The sequence below is a fragment of the Kogia breviceps genome, chromosome 1, assembly GCF_026419965.1.
Source record: "Kogia breviceps isolate mKogBre1 chromosome 1, mKogBre1 haplotype 1, whole genome shotgun sequence".
Lineage (NCBI taxonomy): Eukaryota > Metazoa > Chordata > Mammalia > Artiodactyla > Physeteridae > Kogia > Kogia breviceps.
The window spans coordinates 131,021,809-131,044,920 of record NC_081310.1 but is presented as its reverse complement, the minus strand read 5'-3'; the positions used below and the strand labels follow the sequence as shown (position 1 = coordinate 131,044,920).

Sequence of the window (23,112 nt, the reverse complement as noted above, 5' to 3'; positions counted from 1 at the left end):
AGCCATGGCTCACGGGCCCAGCCGCTCCACAACATGTGGGATCTTCTCAGACCAGGGCACGAACCCGTGTTCCCTGCATCGGCAGACGGACTCGCAACCACAGCGCCACCAGGGAAACCCCTGAAATTGTCTTTATATCAATCAGAAAACAAATTAAATTTTGAGGGAATAATTACCAATACTCAACTTATAAAAATATCTGGGTATTCCCTGGTGATCTAGTGGTTAAGACTCGATGGTTTCACTGTGCTGGCCAGATTTTAGTCCCTGGTTGGGGAGATAAGATCCCGCAAGTAGTGTGATGTGGCCAAAAAAAAAAGTCTGAATCCTTCAAAAGAACACACATTGATAGAGCCACTATGGAGAACAGTATGGAGGTTCCTTAAAAAACTACAAATAGAACTACCATACGACCCAGCAATCCCACTACTAGGCATATACCCTGAGAAAACCATAATTCAAAAAGAGTCATGTACCAAAATGTTCATTGCAGCTCTATTTACAATAGCCAGGACATGGAAGCAACCTAAGTGTCCATCAACAGATGAATGGATAAAGAAGATGTGGCACATATATACAATGGAATATTACTCAGCCATAAAAAGAAACAAAATTAAGTTATTTGTAGTGAGGTGGATGGACCTGGGGTCTGTCATACAGAGTGAACTAAGTCAGAAGGAGAAAAACAAATACTGTATGCTAACACATATATATGGAATCTAAGAAAAAAAAATGTCATGAAGAGACTAGGGATAGGACAGGAATAAAACACAGACCTACGAGAGCATGGACTTGAGGATATGGGGAGGGGAAAGGGTAAGCTGTGATGAAATGAGAGAGTGGCATGGACATATATACACTACCAAACATAGGGTGGATAGCTAGTGGGAAGCAGCCGCATGGCACAGGGAGATCAGCTAGGTGGTTTGTGACCACCTAGAGGGGTGGGATAGGGAGGGTTGGAGGGAGGGAAACACAAGAGGGAAGAGATATGGGAACATATGTATATGTATAACTGATTCACTTTGTTGTAAAGCAGAAACTAACACACCATTGTAAAGCAATTATACCTCAATAAAGATGTTAAAAAAATAAAAAAAATTTTTATAAATTTAAAAAAAAGGAACACACATTTTTATATCCATCAAACTTTTTATAGGAAATGTATTAAAAGCTATATAGATACATTTTATTATAAAAATAGATCTATTTTTTCATTGCTTTATTAATTAGCACCTACATCCAGTAGGAATATCATGGAATATCTTACATGCACAAAATTGTATTTTGTTTAGAGAAGAAACAAGTATACTCTTGTAAGAAATTATAAGGACCTGAAAGACCATCTTATTGCAGGACCTTATGCAAATTATTTATCAGCTCTGTGCCACAATTTTCTCATTCGTATAATGAGAATAATAACGCTGATCTCACATACGTGTGAGAATAAAATAAAAGATGTAAAATACTTATGATAATACCTGGCATATATTAAATTTTTAGAATAAGTGAAATGTTGTTTTTGTTGCAAAACACATACAATGTGTTTCAAAGCTATACTATGTAGTTTATCATGGTTCCTACAACCTTTGCCCCTGTTCCCTGACCTGCTATGCATTTACTAAAAAGACTTCTTTTTACAGCTTTTCATCCCACATGTTTTATCCACTAGAAATCTTTCTGAGACCAACCAGTAAGACCAACTTGCAAATATATTAACAGAATACATATATTGCATGTGGTTACCTCTTCTGGGACATGAATAGACAAACAGAAAATGTCAGAGTGTCATGTTTGAGAAGAAATATAAATCTTTGTGAACTGCTGGACATGATTTTGTAACACAAAAAGAAAAGACAACAATTTTGACAAAATTAAACTTAATGCTATAGGACATGGTTATCCCCATGTTGGCTGCTTTTGAGATTTTATAGGCCTATACTCATATTCAGGTCAAACTAAAGATAGCCAGATATTATTTAGCAGCATTGGAGGGGGGATTGATCTGGCAGACAGGTATGCTTAGAATACTCTCTAGAACACAAAAGCAGAACATATGCCTATTATTCAGCACTGTCTTGTCATCGTGTTAAAATATATACATCCAGATAGCTCAGAATGTTCACTGGGCAGAAATAAGACTCTAGAACCTGAAAGGGTTTGTATAAACTTGAGAGGAAGAAACATGTCAGTCATACAGAATCAGTAACTCAGATTCTGAATACTGAAAGATCTAGCACAATTATAAGCATTGTGCGGCACAGAGTTCTGTATCTTTGTTGATCAATATCCTCTCATTTTCTTATTCTCATAATAATGTTATACACTCATATGTATTGTATAAATAATAAAGATAGAAGCTTAAGTGCTTCATGTTAAAATGCTACCTAAAATGTAAAAAGAAACCACTTAATTAATTCTTAAACCATTTAGATTAATTGCATCTGCGACTATGTCATTCAACAAGTCATGTCATTACTGAAGCCAAGGTTAAATTGCTCTTTTTTAAAAATATATAAAGCCAATGTTTAAAGAGCTTTACAAAAATGAAAGAACTGATTGATCTTGCCTCACTCTTCTCCTGAAGAAAGAGATCTATCTATCTATCAATGCTTCAGGCTCTCTTCATAGCCGTTCTTAATTGGAATAGTTAAAAAGTTTCCAAGGACAATACATTTTACTATTATATTGCACATTTCATATCATAAGGACATTTCAATTTCTCTTCATTCTGGGGGCAAGATGAATTTTGTCACTGAATATTCCAGACCCATGTTTCTTCAGAAGAGTCAGTTGCACACCAGCATTTAAGGAAGTCCTGCGCTCGGGTGTCAGCAAGCATCCAGAAAAGGATGAAGCATCACCTCGCAACTGCCATCTGTTGAGTGTTTTCCCGACAGCTGTATCTCTTGACCATCACAAGTGTACAAATCACAAGAGGCACAAAGGAAGTGCGCAGCCATCAGACATGGAGGAAAATTCCATGTTTGTCTGTGAAACAACATTGCTTTTAATTGCACCATAATGATTTTCTAACAGACACAATGGTATGTAGTGTAGTCTTAGAGCTGATTTAAAGCACACAATAAACCACAGTGAAGCTGAAAAACCAATTGAGATTTCTGTGCCAGGAAGGTTTTTGTCCTAACATGAATGCTTACGAGCATTTTCGCCAGCTACTCTGTCCACAATCCACTTTTACCCAAAATAACTGCCTCTATCATTGTGCTGGGGCAGTTTTGAAAAGTAAATGAATGTTCTTATTTCAAATATCAATATAGTTAAGCTTGGGTTTTATTTTTAATCTTTATGATGTACAGCCTAAAATAAGACAAGATTATCGGCTGGGTGATGGCCCCAAAAATCTCACTTTCCTGATTTTTTTGAAACCACTTAACATTTTTATTCTTCCCCTTCAGTGTAAAAGTCTGCACGACGGCTGTCAGTCTTTATTTCTTACGAAACATTTTCTGACATAGCAGCTAAGATAGTATTGAGAAGATAGAACTGGCTGGTCAGAAATCGAAATCCTTGGTTTCTTAATGGGGGCAATAAATAGAAACTACCCTAGAAGCTACCATTACTTGAGGACCCACCCATGGGGTGGTCCTCCTCTCCGAACCTCACAGGCTTGAACTTGAAAGATTCCAGTCAAAACATCACTTTGTGTGAAAGTCTAATAATACTCTGTTTCTGAGAATTCAGTTGTCAAAATATGATGGGTTAATCAGCAGAGGCTTTCTAGATGCCCCCAGCTCCATTCCATTCTGTAGCATAAAAGAATACAGAGGGAGAAAGACAGAAAGAGAAAATGAAGGGAACTTCAAGTGATCTACATTTTTACAGTTTCCATTCATTTCATCATCATTATAATAACCAATATACATGGACCCTACCATATATGTACATCACACCAACACACATAAGTACTCTAAACTGTCATTTTCTTCACCAATTGCCAGATATCACTTATTTGTATACCGTCTTATTACTACTGCCTGTTACTCCTACTCAGAAGTGTTGCAGCTAGAGCAGATATCGGACCCACATTAAAAAACAAAAAAGAAAAGTCTATGCAAACTTGCATTAGGTACATTTGGGCTCATTCTCTATTTTTTAAGAGGAAAAATATCTGTGCCAAAATGAGCACCACATGCCTCTAAGTAAGAGATATTTTTCAGAAAAAAATCGGAACCACCTACCCAGGACCACAAATGGCACAAAAATTTGGAACATACACTTTTGAAACCTACTATCTATATTTGTGAACTATCCATAATGCATTTCAAAACCAGCTGTAAGATCTGTCTGCGAACGTAACTTCTCGGTTCCACTACTTCGCAGTGAATAATTGTGAGAGATTATAGTTAATTGTGCTTTCACCTGAAGTCTGCTGCTTCTTTACTTTCTTTCTTTTTAAAAAATCCAATAGGTATTTGCACTCTTATAGTAGGTAAACATTCTCTTGTTGTTTTAAAAAAAAATGCATGCACAATTTAAGAGGTACTAAAGAGCCATACCTAATCTACATAACAGTAATTTTGGGAGGGAGGAAGAGGGTACAAATGCAGCCTAAGTCTGTGTTATTAGAAATATTCCTTATTCTTAAATCAGTACGTAGTCTGGCCAGACCTCAGCCTGTTATCAGTTTGTTGCCAATCCTGAGAAACGGAACTCTCACTCCTGCTATTCAAAATCGGACGCAGTAAAGAATGCCTGCACCAAATGTCTTCTTCCTTAGACTGTGCCCTGATCTATGCCTGAGGGATTCTTCCTTCTCTTTCTTAAAACAATGGTTTCCACACACCAAACAGCGCAGGCACTGTGGATGTTTTTCCTTGTCCACAATAAAATGAGAAAAATAAGGACTATGCAGTTACACACAAATACAAATGGAGCAAACCTGTGTTGAGTACCTCAATGTTTGGGGTAGTGGAGAAAAAGAAGTGAACAAAGAATATGAAACCTGTGACCTCATAGACTTTATATTTTAATGGGGGAGATAAATAACAAGCAAACAAATAATATATAGTCACGTAGTAAGGAGTACTGGACAGAAATTACAGCCCAGTAAGGAAATGGAGAGGAATGGGAATGGAGAGGAATGAAAATGGGAAAAGAGAGGGTTTGCCGGCATGGGGTCTAGGAAAAGGGCTTTCAACCCTGTGGTTAGAGAAACCCTGTGCCTCATCGTTGGATCTGAGTGGAGATCCCTGCTGGTGTCCCAGAGAATAGACTTCCAATCAGAGGAAAGGTTGGTGTGAAGGCGGTACGGTGGGAAGGGGTTGGGCCTGTTTCAGGAACTGGCTGTTTCTGAAGGCCTTTGTGGCATGGCTGTGTTCAAGTTGCCAGTTCCTCATTCTTGAAAAGCCTGTCTTGTATTCTAAGATTATGGCTTTCCTCTTTCCTCCTACCCCCTACTGATGTTAACATGATGTCAGATTTCAATGTTAGTTGGGACTTTTTTTTTAATAGTGTAACTTGGCAATATAAGATGTTGGCCCCCTTAGGTTGTTCTCTTTTTTTTTTTTCCCCCAAACTAATTCATGAAATATAAAGCGGTTCAGCCCTGGCTTAAGAGGATATGTGCTGAAAGTGCCAACCCCCACGTGTCAGTGGAGAACCCCATCTTAACCCACTTCTAAGCATTTGTTTGATTTGTTTTACTAGTTTCGGTACTTACTTCTTATTTCCCAGGTTTATTCGGAAAGGAAAAGAAACACTGTGCTCCAAAACTCCACGTTTTATATGTTTGTTTGATTTTATTTGGTTTTAACATGAAAAAGTGGTAGTAAAATTTGTTCCTGATTCTTTAATAAAACAGCATTCCCCGCAGAACAGGTACGGGAAGTTGGGCGCTCCCAAGATCTTTTATAGTCTGACATCAAAATTAAATTGGGATGTTGAGAACAATCTGGTCCTCTCCCCCTTCTCTGTCTCCCCCTTAGAATTTCCAAGGGATATTGTGCTTGTTATGTGTTTCTGTTTGGGGGAAAAAGTAGGGAGTCTGGAGCTGCCTTTTTTTTTTTTTTTTCTTTAAGAGAAAAAGAGAAAACCAGATATTTTCAAGGGAATTGACTAGTAGTGGTCAGTATAACAAAGAAACCCCACTAAGCCTAACCACAACCTGACAGAATGAAAAGTGATTCCAGAGCTGCCACTCACCACAAATCCCCATGAAACATGCCAGGAAACCAGCTGAAAGCAGTAGAGAGGCTGCTTCTCAAGGGCCACAAATGTGGCCCCCAGAGAGTCTTCTGGTCCTATTCAAATTCAAAGTTGCAAAGTCGGGGAGGGCTGGAAACTGGAGACCAAGAATTAGCAGCCTTGTGATCACTTTAAGTGTTATGATGGAACTGATTTAAAATGCAAAACCGCATCCCATGGTAAACACAGAGGCAAAGTGGAAGCCGAGAAGAAATGGGATTTCATTTGGTGATTTTCAATTTTAGGAATGAAATAGGGATGGGAAGAAAAACACTATTTTTCCAGAACTGAGATTGCCTGTTTTTTGTGTGTTTTTTTTTGTTTTTTTAGGATAAGTGAATGTGGATTGATATATTACTTCTTTGGGCTTCAGTGCTAATAAGGCATATTTCCCACAGAATCTGACAGAAAGGATGAATACCTTGCCGTGCTAATGGTTAATTTGTAGTGGCATGTGTATTTCTTGAATGTCCATGAAGTTTTCTAATTCATCAGCACACAATTGGGCTTTTTTCCTCCCTTAACACAGAATGAAATGCCGGGAGGGCAAGAGGTTCAGGACTGTTGTATTATTCCCTCAGCCAGTGTATTTACTACCCAAAAGTTATTGCTAATTCTTTTTCTACCTCAGTAACAAAATTGGCCTTCAGCAAATAATTTAATACTGACCACACTCGAAGATGTTTATTACTGTTGAATCTGTCACAGATTGCATCAAGCCACAGAGATGCTAATCTATCTCATGTATTTGAAACTCCTCTGGGAAACATATATTTGGGCTTACTACTGAGTGAGCATGACTGTTAGGATGATAGAGACCATACACGGTAAAGAAGAGCAGCATCGCTTTTCTGACGGGAAAGTAAACAATAGGGTGATTGTCGGCTTACACATTGGCTTACAGCAGCCCTAACTGCTGACGAGCTGTATGTAAAAACCAAGATCAGCAAGCAGTCTTGATGTTTTCTTCTTGGAGTTGGATGTTGTCAAGGATTCAGATGAGCCACCCCAGTGAGTATGCAGGAAACAAAACAGGATATTCTTGTTTGAGGACTGCTTTCTGTAATTATGTTGATTTTTTATGCAGCACTTGAACTTCTAAAAACTCAAGGATGCATAAGAAGTACTCCAGAGGAGAATAAATGATTGGGATTTTGTCTTAAGTGAAATGTTAGCATGTGTTCTTAACAAAATTAACTTGTTTGTATTTGTGAGTGGGTCTATGAATCAAGTATACTTAGACCGTGACTGTTTTGTCCCCTCACCTCACCCTCCCGCCCCCATTTTCAGACAGGAAGTCAAGTTGTCTTTGGAACATCATATTTCCTGCTTGGAAAAGGCACTGGATTGTGTCATAGTCTGACAGGAAAGTTTCAAGAGTACCAGGAGTTTCCCCTGGAACACTTGAGGGGGGGAAATTTGCAGCAGCATCTATAAAGTTCTTTCCTTTGAGCTATTAAGAGCTGTTCTATTGTTGTGTATACAAAGTCTTCAGAATGGAAACACCTAAACTAAACTGTAAATACCCTAAGGAAAAACGTCTTTGGAAACTTGTACTGTGGACTTGCTTGGCACATTGTACTTTTATCTGTCTTTCCTTACTGAGGAAGGAACATCTGGCTCAGCGACTAGCTGGTTAATGCTATCATGCTACAGACATCCGCTTATTCCTTTCCCATCCAAATATCAGTTCTGTGTATTAGACAAGGGATGTGACATATTTGTATGCCAAGAAATTTGATTTGGTGACCATTAGTTGCCCTTTAATTTAACCAAATTACCTCATGCTCCTTTTCTTTAATCAAAATACCATGCAATTTCTTATTTTTACTTGAATAATTCTCATAATTTTAGAACACAATGAAAGGATTATAGATTAGCACAAGGTCAATCTTCTCCATATCCTCCTTATATTTTCTTAAGATTCCAATCCACAAAAGGTCATAGACAACATAATACTTCTGGGGCAAAGGACACCACAAGGTTCCTTTGCACAAGCACCCCAGCTGGGCAATCATATTCCAATGGCAGTGTGCCCTGAGTTTTAACCACTGTGGTTCAGTGGAGAAAATGAAATGTCAACTAATAGGCAACTACCAAATTTCATCAGGGGTACCCTGGGAATGCAGATCTCAAGTCTAAGGGTAGGGCTGTGAAGGGTAGAATTTTAAATGGTGCTTGGGGGTCAGCCTGCCTGGGTTTGAATTCAGATTCTACCATTTGGCCAGAAAATTGCATAACACTTCTTTCCCTTGGTTACTCTTCTAGAAAGGAAGATTGTAATTGTTCCAATTATTCATTGCTGCATAACAAAGAACCCCAAAACTCGGTAGTTCAAAACAACTCTTTATTATTATATCTCACTTTTCCATGGATGGACTAGGCTCCATTAGGTGGTTCTCACTTGGGGATTGTCATCCTGGTGCAGTCAGATAGCAACTGGAGTCATTCGAAGGATTCAGGGGCTGTTTCATTCCCATGCTGATCGCAGGCTGGGAGCTCTCATAGGTCTCAATTTACACCTGACCTCTCCTTGCGGCTTGGGCTTTGTCACAGCATGGAAGCCTTAGTCTGACTTCTTACATGGCAGAGCAGGGCTCTGAGAGAACAAGGCAGAAGTTGCCAGTCAACTTAAAAGCTAGGCTCAGACCCAGGCTATTGTCTCTTCTGCCTCATTCTCTTCATCAAGCAAGTCACGAAGGCCAGCTCAGATTCAAAGGGAGAGGACTTCAAGTCCACCTCTCAATTCGAGGAATAGTTAATAATTTGCTGCCATCTCCAATCCACCACAAATACAATATCTACCAATTAATTGTGAGAATTAAATGAATTAGAGTTTTGTGAGTATTAAATGAATTAATCCACGTAATGTGCTTAGACCAGTGTCTGACACTGTTTTCAATAAAAGTTACTTATTATTATTTTCTAAGTACTTATCCCATTTTATTTTTCTTCATTGCATATATCATTATTGACCTTACTTATAATTATGTTTGCGTGTATGTGCTTATTTTCTCTCTCTCCCATCCAAGTATAAACTTCACAACCATAGGGACGTCATGTTTTTTCAGGGCCTAGAATAATAATTCTAGGTCCTGAAAAAAAAAAATAATAATAAAATAATTCTGGTATATAATGAAAGTACCATAAATATTTGTTGAGTGAAAGAATGAAAAGTGAATGAACGCCTAGTGGATATAGAATTGGAGAAAACAAACATTTAAGATGTTTGGTTGTGAAAAACGGGAGTTCACTTGGGACTGGGGAACGAGTATGAGCAGAGTTTGACATTCTGACTTATTTTTTTAAATTAAGATCAATATCATCTTTTATCTGTAGCCGTTTTTAACTAAAACTGTCCTAGAAAGTACAAAATACACGAACAAGGACAACTTTGCCTCTAGAATAGCTGTCCACAATTCGCACGATTAGAAAACTGCATTTTTTTTCTATCCGCAGGCCTTAGAACCTAAGAGCTCTGGCTCTAACTTCCCACTCTGCTGTTTGCTTGCTGCCTGACATGAAAAGTTTTTTAACTTCTCTGAGTTGTAAAATCAGACAACAAGGCATACCTCATGGAATTTCTGTGAAAATTATATATAGTTGACAAAGGATTTCAACAAGAAGATTAGGTATAATTGATAAAAAGGTACCAATCCCCCAAAATATTAATGATACAGAAACTTTACTGACATGAATTTTGTTATACTTTATACTAGAGTGGATAACTTTGCGATTTTTATTTTTCAAAAACACTTCTTAAAAAAACCACTTTTTACGTTTCAAGCACAATAAAAATATTAAAATAATATTAAGTTCACTTTCTACTAACTCAACATTCAAACTGTGAGCATATTGATCCATAAATTGACCTTTCTACTCCACCAGTATTTGGCACAGGAGCTGAAACAGAATATTGAGTAAGTTTTAACAACCATGTTAAAAATAAATGTTTACATTTATCAAGAGAAATTGTGACATCAAAGGAAGTAAACATCATGTCCAAAGAACAACTTCCTAGAATTCAAGGGGAATTCCCCCAGCTCCAACCCCCTCCTTGAGGATATCCAAAAGTAAATTACTTAATCAACAGATGACTATTGCTGAGAGTTCAACAAATTCAGAGCACTCAGAACTTTGGGGAATTTTAAAGAAAAAACATTTCACCTTGTTTTATAGAGCTCTTAGTATTTCAAAATAAATTTATTGACCAAGATGAATTATGATAAACATAAAAATTTACTTCCTCAAAACAGATATTTGTATGTGTAATCAATTCAAGATGGGCAATTTATAGGTACACACACATATACTACACACACATATACTTATATAAATTCATACTGGGTAAATTGGACAGAAATTTTGTCTGTTTTCTTGTTTAGGAGTTGTCAAATATTTCTTACATTGAAAGACTGCTCTAGGACATGTGGAAGATGAAAGCTAGAGAAAAGAATGATGCAATAGAGAATCATATGTCTTTAAAAGAAAAATATTCAGCACTAATGTTGTATATTGCTGGCAGCTAGACAGTACAGCATATATTCTGTTCTCCAAGCAACAAAGCACCAGACTGGGCACATGGCAGACACAGCTCGGGGCTCCAGCGTGAAGGAGAATGTATTTGTGGAAGTCACAGAGTATAGCATAGTAAAATTACATTCATTTGTCTTTGGGCTGGGGAGGACATATGACTACCAGACTCACTAACAGGTTTGATGTCAGACAGTGGCAACATTAAAGTTACATGTATTTAATGTATCTGACAAATAATAGATGTTTAGTAAATAGTAGTGTTGTTTCCTTCTTTCTTTTGAACTGTGTTTCCTTACTTTTTTGTCCATTACCATAATGTCTGAACTCTGTTACTAAGAGTATAGCCACTAGTGCTGGGATCATCTCATGGTTCTTTGTTCTCAAGTAAACAAACCTAATCTGATTAAGCATTAACCAATGGCAGGTGATTGGCTCTGTCAAGAACCAGCATGGGGAAAGCAGAAGCCAGTTGAAATAAATATAAATTAAATTCATCGGAGCATTTCCATCATTCCATATTTAGTTTCTTCATGATCCGTATATTACAAAGATAAACATGCCAGAGTTTATCTGCTCTGTGGACCCCACTTAATATAAAAGGGGGAATACCTTTGTGTTTCCTATCAGAATATGATTTGACCAGATTATATAAAGCTTCATATAGACAGATATTGACATTCATGTCACAGTTATTTTATTATGCAGATGTGCTGATAAAAGTAATTTATTTTCTCCTTTCACATCTTATCCCTTCCAAAGAATGTCTATAATTTCACTCTTTAAAATAGTAAATCCAAATGGTAAGAATTCTCCATGAAAGGTTCATAAACATTTACCTGTTACTTCTATATTTGTAGGAGTGATAACTAATGCGTAGAGATTGGATCATAATTTGTTCAATTTATCCAACCAAACCAAAGCCCTTTATGGGAATTTCAATGTCCAGTCTATTTATTTAACCTGATGAATGAAAATACCATGTTGCCTCACTTTAAAAAATTCATTGCAAGGGTTAAGAACAGATGAGACAGGTATCTGCAGTCTCCTGGAATCACAAATGTACAAACAAGAGAACTAATTTTTCTCTACTGTTTTTACAAAAAAAAGAAAAGCTTTTTTTCACACTAGGCAAACAGCAACTGGTTTAGTCTCATAAATTTACATATCATAAGTAGTGTCAGTATTCAGGCAGATTAGATTAACAGGCCTTGTGTTAACATCCAAGGAAAAAAAAGGAAAATATACCCAAAGTCATCTGGTTAATTGGAGGAGGTGGGGAGAGATGAGGTTGCTTCCATTAAGTTCTTTTGGAACAGTTGCAAGATCCACAAAAATCTGTTTTTAGCTCCGTCATTCATCCTGTTGAATGTGTGATGTGTTTTCTATTTAATGATAATTGCCCTTTCCATCTCTTTAATAATTGCCCTCTCTATTATCATTTATGCAGATTCAAATTATAAATCAAGAGAAGACAGTCAGAAAAATATTATGATTGTCCCTTCTGAGGCCAGAGCAACTCAAGTAACACTGCCAAAGTCTGAGAGCTTAAGCTATTTTCATCTACATGTTTCTGAACATTTTATTTTAGGGTCCACCGGTTCTCCTAAAGAGGGGGCTGTACGACAATAACAGGACTGAATGGTAATAGATACAGAGACTGTAAGTTTAGCTTCAGTTTAACAGTTATAAATTTGTATTTGAAATAGAGACTTGCTCTCCTAACTATCTGGAAGCAAAGGTGAAGGGTCAGCCAGAAATGTTTGCTATTTGTCACCAGGTGTCCCCTTGAAGGATATTGCACAGCCCTGCCTCCCAGGAGCTAAACTCTCCCTCTACTCTTGGCCTGTTTGGGGGAAAAATAATAATAATAATAATTTTCACTGAATACACACAATGATCCCCACAATGAGATAAGTGCAAAGACATGAGTGAGCTTTTATCTAAGATGCTGGGAACCATCTCCCAAAACAAAAGCAGGAAAATAAAAAAATATACCAAGAAATGGCTTTTTGAGGTGGTAACTCTGGTGTGCTGGTGCCAGCTTGTACCTGGTCAGGAGATCTTATTATTAAATTTTCAGGAATTTGGCAAGCTATTTCCCCAGAAAGCCACTATTAATAATTAATCATATAAATTTTGAATTAAATACATTATATTAAAAACAAAGGTAATAAATGCACAGAACTCATAACTTCCTAATTATTGTAGTACATTGTATTATTTTGTGTGTTCTTCAGGATATTTTGGTCTATTGTCTCTGAATGTTTAGAAATACCATATAATGGTGTGATATGGAGCATCCCTCCCCAGTTCTGCTTCCATAACTTCCTATTAGTAGTTGGAAATCGGCAATGGTATTTATACCACTTACATCAGAAAATGCTGCAAATTATCAATTTTCCCCAGAGAGCTGGTTGATAAACATTTTGCAGCCCTGTCTGGGCAGTGATATAGTTTTGAGAGAGGAAGAGCCTTGGAACTGTGATGAGCTGGATTTCTTTTTGGCTCAGTCAACTAGGAGCTGTGATACTGGGCAGTTTACTTGAACTCTCTGTGCCTTAATTTATCTCTCTCCTGCTTAATACCTTTCAATATCTTCCCATTACTCTTAGGATAAAGTTCAAAATCTTTAAGGCCTTTTTTTTCTTATCTTTGCCCTGAATTTCTTTACTCCTGGAATCCTGTAAGTTCCTCCTGCTGAAGCACCCTTGAATTTGGAGTGCCTTCCTTTTCCTTCTTTGTGCTGCTAACTCCTACCCCAGATTTAGGTCTCAGTTTAAATGTCCCTTTGTCAAGGTAGACTTCCCTGAGAGCAACCCCTGTACCTCACATAAAATAGGTTAGGACCCTTTGCTGTAGACTCTCACTGAATCCTGTAACTTTCCTTCCAATCACTTGTCAAAATTGTAACAACATTATTTTGCATGTAGTCGTTTGTTTAGTACCAAAACCCCCTTTCACCTGTATTTCGTGCATGTTGCTATCATTCTAAAGTTTGATTCTATGCCTGTAGATGTCCTCTTTGCTAACCTAACTGCTTAAATTTAATCTGTAGGGTTTCTGTTTTAAAAAGAGCAACGCTCTTTTCAAAATCAGTCATTCTACCTCAGAGATGCTACAGGACAGTGTTTAAGGAAGGGGGCTCTGAGACTAAGCTCTCTAGATTTGAATCTTTACCACCTATGAGCTGTGTGGCCTTACCAACCTCTCTCTAATTCCATTCTTTAATTTATGAAGTAGGGTTAATAACAAAATCTACTTCCTAGGGGTTATGAAAATGAAGTAAGTTACCTGCTGCAAAGTGCTTAGAACAGTGTTGATCACAAAGTCATCAGTATTTAACTGTTTGATATTATTCCTACTTGCTTTAATTCTAGCTACACTTCCCCTAATTATGTCACTTCCCTAGATGCCCACTTCTATGAGACTCGCCTCCTCCCTTACCTTTGATGATTATAGACAATCCCACAGCTTTAATTATCTCGTCCATTGGAAGGACACCCAAATCCCTAGCTCTAGTATTTCCCCTTATTTTTTTTTTTTTTTTTTTTTTTTGCAGTATGCGGGCCTCTCACTGTTGTGGCCTCTCCCGTTGCGGAGCACAGGCTCCAGATGTGCAGGCACAGTGGCCATGGCTGACGGGCCCAGCCGCTCCGCGGCACGTGGGATCTTCCCAAACCGGGGCACGAACCCATGTCCCCTGCATCAGCAGGCGGACTCTCAACCACTGCGCCCTCCCCTAATTTTTAATGTTACATTTCCTACTACCTACTCTCATCTCCATGAGACTTTTTGACACATCAAACACAATGTACCACACCCGAACTCATCATTACCCCATCAAACCCGTTCGTTCTTTTGACATCTGTATTTCTGTTAATAGCATCCCAGTTTCTTCAGTGAGGCTCCAACTTTCTAATTCATCTATGTCTCTTCCCTCTCCTTTCCTGCACATCTTAGTAGTTGCCAATTCCTACTGATTGTCTCTGAAATACCTCTTGCATCTTTGTCTTCCTTTTAATTATCACTGCTCCCACCTAGTCTAGGTTCTCATTAATCTCTTTCTTGTCTGGACTGTAGAAATAGCCTACTATCCAATCTTCATAGCTTTAGACTCAGCCTAATATAACTAGAAGCATTTTTATAGAATTAGACATGTTCACAACACAGGTTTCTCTTCCTCCCTCTCTCTTTCTCTCAATTGTGTGATGGTGTATGTCTGTCTTCTGTCCATGAAAGTGGAGACCTTGACCAACTAGTTCACCTCTGGATCCTCAGTACCTAATAGTATGAAAAATGACTATTTACTAGAAATGTAGTACTATTATTATTAAACATTATTATAGTATTAACATATTATATTATTAATATAGTATTATTAAAAGAGTACTGTTAAATGTTAAATATTGCTAAAAGTATTTCTTGGATTAATTATTGAATAAATCCATCTTCTGTCCTTGCTCTGATCTATAGTACACACACTTCATCTACTTAAATTGGATTTCTGGTTAATTCACTCCTCTTCTCAAACATCATCTGCCCTTCCCCATTGATTGCCTCCTGTCTAATGTCCCCATCCTGGAATATGCAGCTTCAATTAAGAAGCCAGAGTTACCTCCATGAAAGCTCCATTCCACTCAGAATTCAAAGAGTTTCACTCTTGTCATTTTAATTAGTGAAATGACAATATTAGCCGTGATTTCAAAAGCTTCCTCAGCCTATATAATGCAGGACAGTAAAAAGAATTGCTAATCTTTCCTTATCAATTACACTTGCTTCTAGAACAGAGGCTCAGTTAGGAATTCACCATCATAGTCCAGGCATGAGGACACCAATCAGGGAAAAGAGATGAACATCTTTAAATGACAAAAATATTAAGTCTGTGCAGTTTCCTCCACACTTTTCAAAATAAATGTTTCGGGGCTTCCCTGGTGGCACAATGGTTAAGAATCCGCCTGCCAATGCAGGGGACACAGATTCGAGCCCTGGTCCAGGAAGATCCCACATGCCACGGCGCAATTAAGCCCGTGTGCCACAACTACTGAGCCCACACGCCTAGAGCCCGTGCTCCACAACAAGAGAAGCCAACACAATGAGAAGCCCACGCACTGCAATGAAGAGGAGCCCTCACTAGCTGCAACTAGAGAAGGCCCGTGCGCAGCAACAAAGATCCAACACCAATAAATAAACAAATAAAAAAAAAATCTATTAAATAAATAAATAAATTTTTATTTTCTAGACGTAAAAGACAATAAATATAAAACGATTCTGGAATTTTCCTCTATTTTAATTAAATTCATTCACTTCACCTTTTCTTTAGATGAGACATTAATGGATGCACTTTTTCTCTAAACTGTCTTCTTTTTATTCTTGAGCTTTTTTTTCATATTGAACTATCTTTTCTCAGTATATGGTCAGAATTTTCCTTCGTTTGCTTCTTGATGATTAAAATGTTGCTTTTATATTACTTGGAACTTAATTTTTCTTTAATCTTATAGGTTTTTACCCTAAACTACAGTTTAAATAATACTTTCTTAATTGATTTTTAAAGTCCTGACCTTTCATTTTTTAATACTGATACTGTTACCCACCCAGTTAGGGCCAACAAGAGTCCTCTTGCCTGGTGTCCCTCCCGCCTGGTGTCGCTCCTGCCAATAGAACAAGACTGAGTTCGGTTTGGAAGCAAAGAAAGCCTTATCTTTGCTCAAAAAATGAAGAGGTGCGAACTTGCTGCTGTAGATACACACTTTCTGACAGGCCGTGGGCCGGGCTGCTGTATAAGGGTCTGTCCTGGGGAGGGGGCGGAGCTCTGGCAGGACAGGCGCGGCAGGCGGAGCTGAGTTGCTCAGGCTCCAGAGGGCAGTGCCGGGCGCGGCGTCTCCGCACACAGCCTGCCGCCGCCATCTTGAGTTACAGTGTTGTGCTTGGCACACCGCAGTTCTGCTCTGGGAACTCGAATCCGACGTATTAAGTGCAAGGCCTCTGTGCAAGGCCCCCTAAAGGCAAGTGAAACTAGACTAAGCCCTTCTTCTTATCAAGAAGATCCCATCATATTTTTCCCGGGAACGCCAGTGAGCTTTGCTGGTGACAATACCACCACTGCATAAGGAATGAGTTACTCAAACATCTGACTTGTTTATTTAGATGCTATTATTTTGAACTTGGAAATTTTACCAGAGAAACTGACTTCAAATTTTGAAGATATTACTCTAAGAGTAACTTTCTTCAAAGAGGAGAGGATTTTTTATTCAACAGCAAGAAAAAGTATTCAAAGGTGACTATCAAGTCAGATTCTGATAAGGCATTCTCGAACTTTAGCAAAAATAACTGCTTTTGTACATTTGACTACCCTTGGTTAATGCTGACCTCATTAGGTTTATTCACAAAGTTAATGTGTATGTTCTGTTTGTAAAAGACACATATAGGAACTCATTTGTATTTCTGTAACATCTAAATTGTCATATTTGATGTTCATTGAAACTTTTACCATGTGCCTGAACTCTCAAGAAAATATTGAAAATTCCTCAAACCCTGTTTTTTTTTTTTTTTTTTTTTTTGTTTGTTTGTTTGTTTGTTTTTTTTGTGGTACGCGGGCCTCTCACTGTTGTGGCCTCTCCCGTTGCGGAGCACAGGCTCCGGACGCGCAGGCTCAGCGGCCATGGCTCACGGGCCCAGCCGCTCCGCGGCATGTGGGATCTTCCCGGACCGGGGAACGAACCCGTGTCCCCTGCATCGGCAGGCGAACTCTCAACCACTGCGCCACCAGGGAAGCCCTGCATTTTCAAATATAAATGTCTTATCAGAAAAGTAGAGATCTCGTTATTAGTTCAATAGCTATGTTCATTACTACAAATATTAACAATTACTCAATTACCTTTGTCCCCTTAAGATGGTATAGTTTGATAGCCAATGTTAATTCATCCTACGAAAATGTTTTTTTTATTACAGATGAAAATATCCCTCTTTCACAAAATTTCACAAAATCAAGTGTCCACCATTTCTATGTTAATCTCATGTCTATTAGTTAACCAGGAATTTTTAAAGTTGGCAAGACAAACCCTTAAGCATTACAAAGGTTAGATGGTCTGGATTCCTCCCATCACTCATCTGATGCCTAGCTGAGTGTAGTATCAGGGGTAAAACCAAAAGTTGGGAGGCCCATTTATATCTGGAGTTTGCAGAAGCTAAGAGAAATAGACAGTAACTGCTGGGAAAAAAAGATCCTATAACCAACTGAAAAAAAAAAGTTTCTTCCCTGTCCACCATGGTAAGCAGGTGCTTATTTTGCTTTAAGAAATGTATAATGTTTCTTTTGAACCATTAATCATTGGCAACTGACACTAAAGTAAAACAGGTAAACCTTTCCTTATGCTTTTGGAAAAGAATATTGACAACTGAAAAACAGGCAGTGGTTCTCCCAGACCATTAAAGCAAATAAAAATTTGTATAACCTGTGTATTTTAAATATATAGCCAGTTCAGATCTGAGAGATATAATTACCTCAAGAAAGAAGAAAGAAAATCCTCTGAGCCATTTTATTTCTTACATTAAAAATGTTTCTTGAGTTCACAATAGTATTAACTTTACAAACTCCTCATATTCTGATATATTTGTTGAAGAGGAAACCATGCACTATCCCTTCCCCTGGGGAAAGACTTGCTTTCTGATTTGCCATCACATCTGCATTTAACAGAGGAACAGATGCTTAGCTTCTAAGGGTCAGAGTTTGGCCTTCTCCCTCCTATCACTAGAGCAGAAAGAAAGGGGGTTCCGAAGTGATGTGGCAGCTTTGCAATGGCAGTCCTGTACTTTTACATTTAAAGTAAGCAGGTGGTATCAATGGGCTGTCTAATGACTAACAAGATAAGAGTGCAATTGATCTTTTTATTAACCCGTTTCCCCAGGTGGGTGGCAGGCTGCTCCTCTCTCCTGGGTTCAGTTACACTGTGCAGTTCCAGGAATCATTTTAGACTCTAACTTTTTTGTCTAAACTGATATTTAAAGCACAAGGGCACAAACACTGATATTCTGTGTTATCTAAATTCTATCTTCTCTGAACCTCCAAACTGGTAAATGTCTTTATAATTTGAATCCGACTCAAAACAGTATTTAACACACATGTGGATCCTCTTCAATCCTATTGATATTCTTTTCATGCTGAATTTGAACCGTGAATTTCTTTGTCTTCTTTCTAGGTCACAGACCACTTACTCTGAACCTCACAACTAGTTCTGCAGAGTATGGAGCCTACATAGATTCATAAGGTAAATGATTAATTTCAAAATAAGACATAATGGATTTAATTATAGTGTGAATTCCAGCATTGTGTAAATGTGTTATCCTTTATTACTCTGTGGTGAGTTTCTAAGTTATGATACTGTGTAATCTTTTAGTAGAGGGTAGACTCGTAATCCTGGGGAGTGATGAGGGATGAATACAGTACATCTGTGAGTTCCCTCTCTTCAGAGGCAGGTTATTTGTTGTATATTGCTTAAGGCTGGCTACCTACCTCAATTTCATACAACAGTATCCTTATGATTTTAGGAGACTCCTACCCTGGAGTATGCCAGGACATCACAAATCACATAGTCAATTGGAGAGCAATTAGATCTGTCATTTTCATAAATGAAGCTTGAAATTATTAGGATGGATTCCTCTATAGAAGTAGGAAGAGGTACAAAACATCCCATGAAGGCTATTTCTACCCTAAATGGTGTCAGATGAGGATGTGTGGGATAAAAGGATTTGTAGAGGATGGCCTCATATTTCTGTTTTTCTGAATCACAACCATCATTTGCTTTGCTGCTTGTTAAATAATTGTATATACCTAGAAGCTATCGATTCTATACTAAGGTAGACTCAAGAGGATCTTTGATATCATCTATAGCAGAATGACTATAAACCTAGGCTTTAGATCCAACCTAAACTCAAATTGTGGTTCTGCCATTTATTAGCTATGACACTGTGGTCTTCAATTTTCTCATCTACAAAGTGGGAAAAATAATAGTATTCATTCCCAAGAGCTATGGCATAGTATAAACAAAGGAGTTGATGTAAAGCACTTAAAATATTGCGTGACACCTATTAAACACTAGATTTACTGATTAACTAAAATGCTTTTATTCTACTTCCTCATTTTATTTGTTTCAGTTTCTCAATTTTCCTTTAGTCCAGAAACTCAGTGGTTATGAGAATTATTAAGGGAACCAAACTCCCAATTCCCTTTTAGCAGCCTTTCTCCTAAAGGAGATATATTATACCTTTCATGTAAATGCCAGGAAGGAGAATAATTGGCATCCCATTGCTCTTTGAATGGCTCCCTGGCCAGCCCTAGGTGGTGTGACGTGAAAGTGACCTGACAGCGGGGCACCTGCCAGCTCAGTGCACTGTGTAGCGGGAGAATCAATTAGAAGGTTCATCGCCATTTCAGAAACATGCAAACATCAATTGGCATAGAGTTTCAGGAAGCAGAATAAAAAGGAACCTACAAAACAAAAAGCCTTTCAAGGGAATGGAGACACCATTCTTCCAAATCACTGATGATTATGATCACCATTAGAGCTTAATGAGCCTACATATGGCTAATGACTTCATCTCTCCAGTAGATTTGCCTATAGTTCCACTCGCATCTATCCTTCTCTTCTAAGAAGCGTAACCATAGTGCTTGTTGGTCAGAACAAGTCACTGGATTTCCCCCTCCTCCATTACCAAAAGCAATTTATCAAATCTACCATCCCCTTCTTTCCTTTCATGACCAAAAGTAACAGATTAGAGAAAAGAAAACACCACCAGTGCATGGTTTATAGAACCCTCAAAAACCTGGGTTCAATCCAAAAGTGGCCCTTAACTGCTGTCTGACCTAGTTTTCTCACCTCCAAAATGTAATTGATCACTATCCTATTTCCAAAGATAACTTTAAAAATAAAAATATATAAGGATGGGCTTCCCTGGTAGCCCAGTGGTTGAGAGTCCGCCTGCCGATGTAGGGGACACGGGATCGTGCCCCGGTCCGGGAGGATCCCACATGCCGCTGAGCAGCTAGGCCCATGAGCCATGGCCGCTGAGACTGCGCCTGCGGAGCTTGTGCTCCGAAACGGAAGCCACAACAGTGAGAGGCCCGCGTACCGCAAAAAAAAAATATATATATATATATATATATATATATGGATATGGTTTATTTACTTTAGTTATTTGTTACTAATATTATCATTGATTATGGCTATATTTTTACTTTAATAACCCAAATGAAGAAAATGCTATTATAAGGTCTAAGCAAGTTATCTGCTGAACCATTTAGAGACTATTAATTTTAATAAGAAGACCTAAACTTAAGTTAGAATTTTTTTTTTTTTTTTTTTTTTTTGTGGTACGCGGGCCTCTCACTGATGTGGCCTCTCCCGTTGTGGAGCACAGGCTCCAGACGCACAGACTCAGCGGCCATGGCTCACGGGCCCAGCCGCTCTGCGGCATGTGGGATCCTCCTGGACGGGGGCACGAACCCGTGTTCCCCGCATCGGCAGGTGTACTCTCAACCACTGCGCCACCAGGGAAGCCGTAGAATTTTTTTAAATTAACCACACTATTATATTTAGTCAACAGTGATACTTAGTGTTAAAGTCATTTAAAGAGGCAAAATTTGGCAAAGTTGACATAATGATGTGTCTTCTAAAGAATAGGTATTAACAGTAGGTTATTTTTTGGAAGAGAAAATTTTTCTTAAAAACAATAGATACTAGGGGGTGCCCTTCTAGTTGCTACATGGGATACTGCTCGATTCATGAATCGCCTAATAAAGCTAATTAGATCTTCAAATTTAAAAATAAATAAAGTAGATACAAGTCCCCATAATGATTCTTACTCAAATTTCAGTTCATTTCTTTCATGTTCCTATTTTCAAAATATATCTAGTAAATATAGATCTTAATATAATCCTGAATAATATCACATAATTATAATATTGAAAGTAAGGCAAGTAATAGTTGGAAGGGATAATATTAGCTATTAAGACAATTACTTCAGTGTAATAGTTTAGAAATTTTAAATTGTTTTATGTTAAAATATTCCAGTATAATTTTTCTGGCGTCTCTATGCTATAAATAAACTTTGACTGCTATGGTAATGTAAGAAACATGAATGGATAATATCTGTTCTCTGTAACCAGCATTTCAGGAAAGTATCATTTTTAAAAGTAAATCGCTGGTATCCCATTTTTGAGTTCTAGCCCCAAATCTGCATCTGAATGTTCTGAGTGAGGTTGATCAATTAACATGTATCTGAGTAAAATTTTTGATATATAATTTGAAGAAATAAATAAAGAAGACTCAAAAATAAAGGCTGATTTTTAGGAAAAACTTTCAAGTAACAAAAATATTTAGCAAATCTTAACATGCATCAAATCTACATTCTGCTGTCGGTCTTTTCATACACCTATATGCCTACTCTACCCCACTGATCCCATCATTTCAAGAATGAAAATTTAGTTTAAAATGGAACCTCTTCACATTCACTGGAAACTTTAAAAATCACAGAAAAATATACGCTGAATTTACTTTTTCTCACCAACTAGATGTTTGGAGAACTTTTTAAAAAAAATCATTTAACTTATTTTATTGGGGGTCTATAATATGTCCAAAACTGTTCACAACAAAGTATAAAGAGAGTGTAAAGTATGGCCCCTACTCTCTGATGTTTATTTATAGAGGTAAAATCAACACATACAAAATAAATGTTAGCATCAGAAAAAAATACATTCATGTACTCATCTCAGTATTATAAATTATTAATTTTGTAGAAGATATGATGGAAGAGGTGGGATTCAAGATAGGGTTTTAATAATGAATACAGCTTGGATATGTAGTGCTTCTCTGGGCTAAATAACCAGTGTTCCTATATTTATATTATCTAGGGTCTATGTAATAAGCTGTTTGACCACTAAAAGCAAAGCAAAGGAGGAGTTTATGGGACTGGTTAACTCACCATGAAAGTGGGGTAACTGCCAGCAAACAAGTCTTTCACTCTTCTATGCTCAGTGAAAGTGCAAATAGACCTACCACAAAAATCCCAAGCTTAGCTGGAATATGAGGCTCTACCCTCAGACTGCAGCAGTGAAGATTCCAGGATGGATGGAAAGAATTCATCTCCCTCAGGGAGAACTACAGCTATTGTAGCTAAGTTCAAGCCTCTAAGACCCAAATGTTGGTCATGGGTATAAAGCTTACTGAGTAATCCCATCTATCTGAAATAGAAATCCAGAGTCTCTGAGGTTCATCAACTGCTTTCTTTGGGTTTCTGACCAGCCCCAATGTGAAAGAGAAAGCTAGTATCATTGACCTGGACAGAGAAAGATTTGAGAATGTAAAAGATGAATCT

General features: G+C 37.8%; 1 protein-coding gene across 3 annotated transcripts in view; it reads left to right on the top strand.

The window, feature by feature from the left end:
* ADGRL2 (adhesion G protein-coupled receptor L2) overlaps positions 1-23,112 on the top strand; it is a 626,947-nt gene that overhangs the window by 111,732 nt on the left and 492,103 nt on the right. For 2 of the 3 annotated variants that reach the window (XM_067043848.1, XM_067043727.1), the window contains exon 3: positions 18,939-19,007. The gene's annotated coding sequence lies outside the window, so the exon portion shown is untranslated. Of the gene's footprint in view, positions 1-18,938; positions 19,008-23,112 lie in introns of those variants that run through there. The other variant, XM_067043739.1, reaches the window with a different exon arrangement.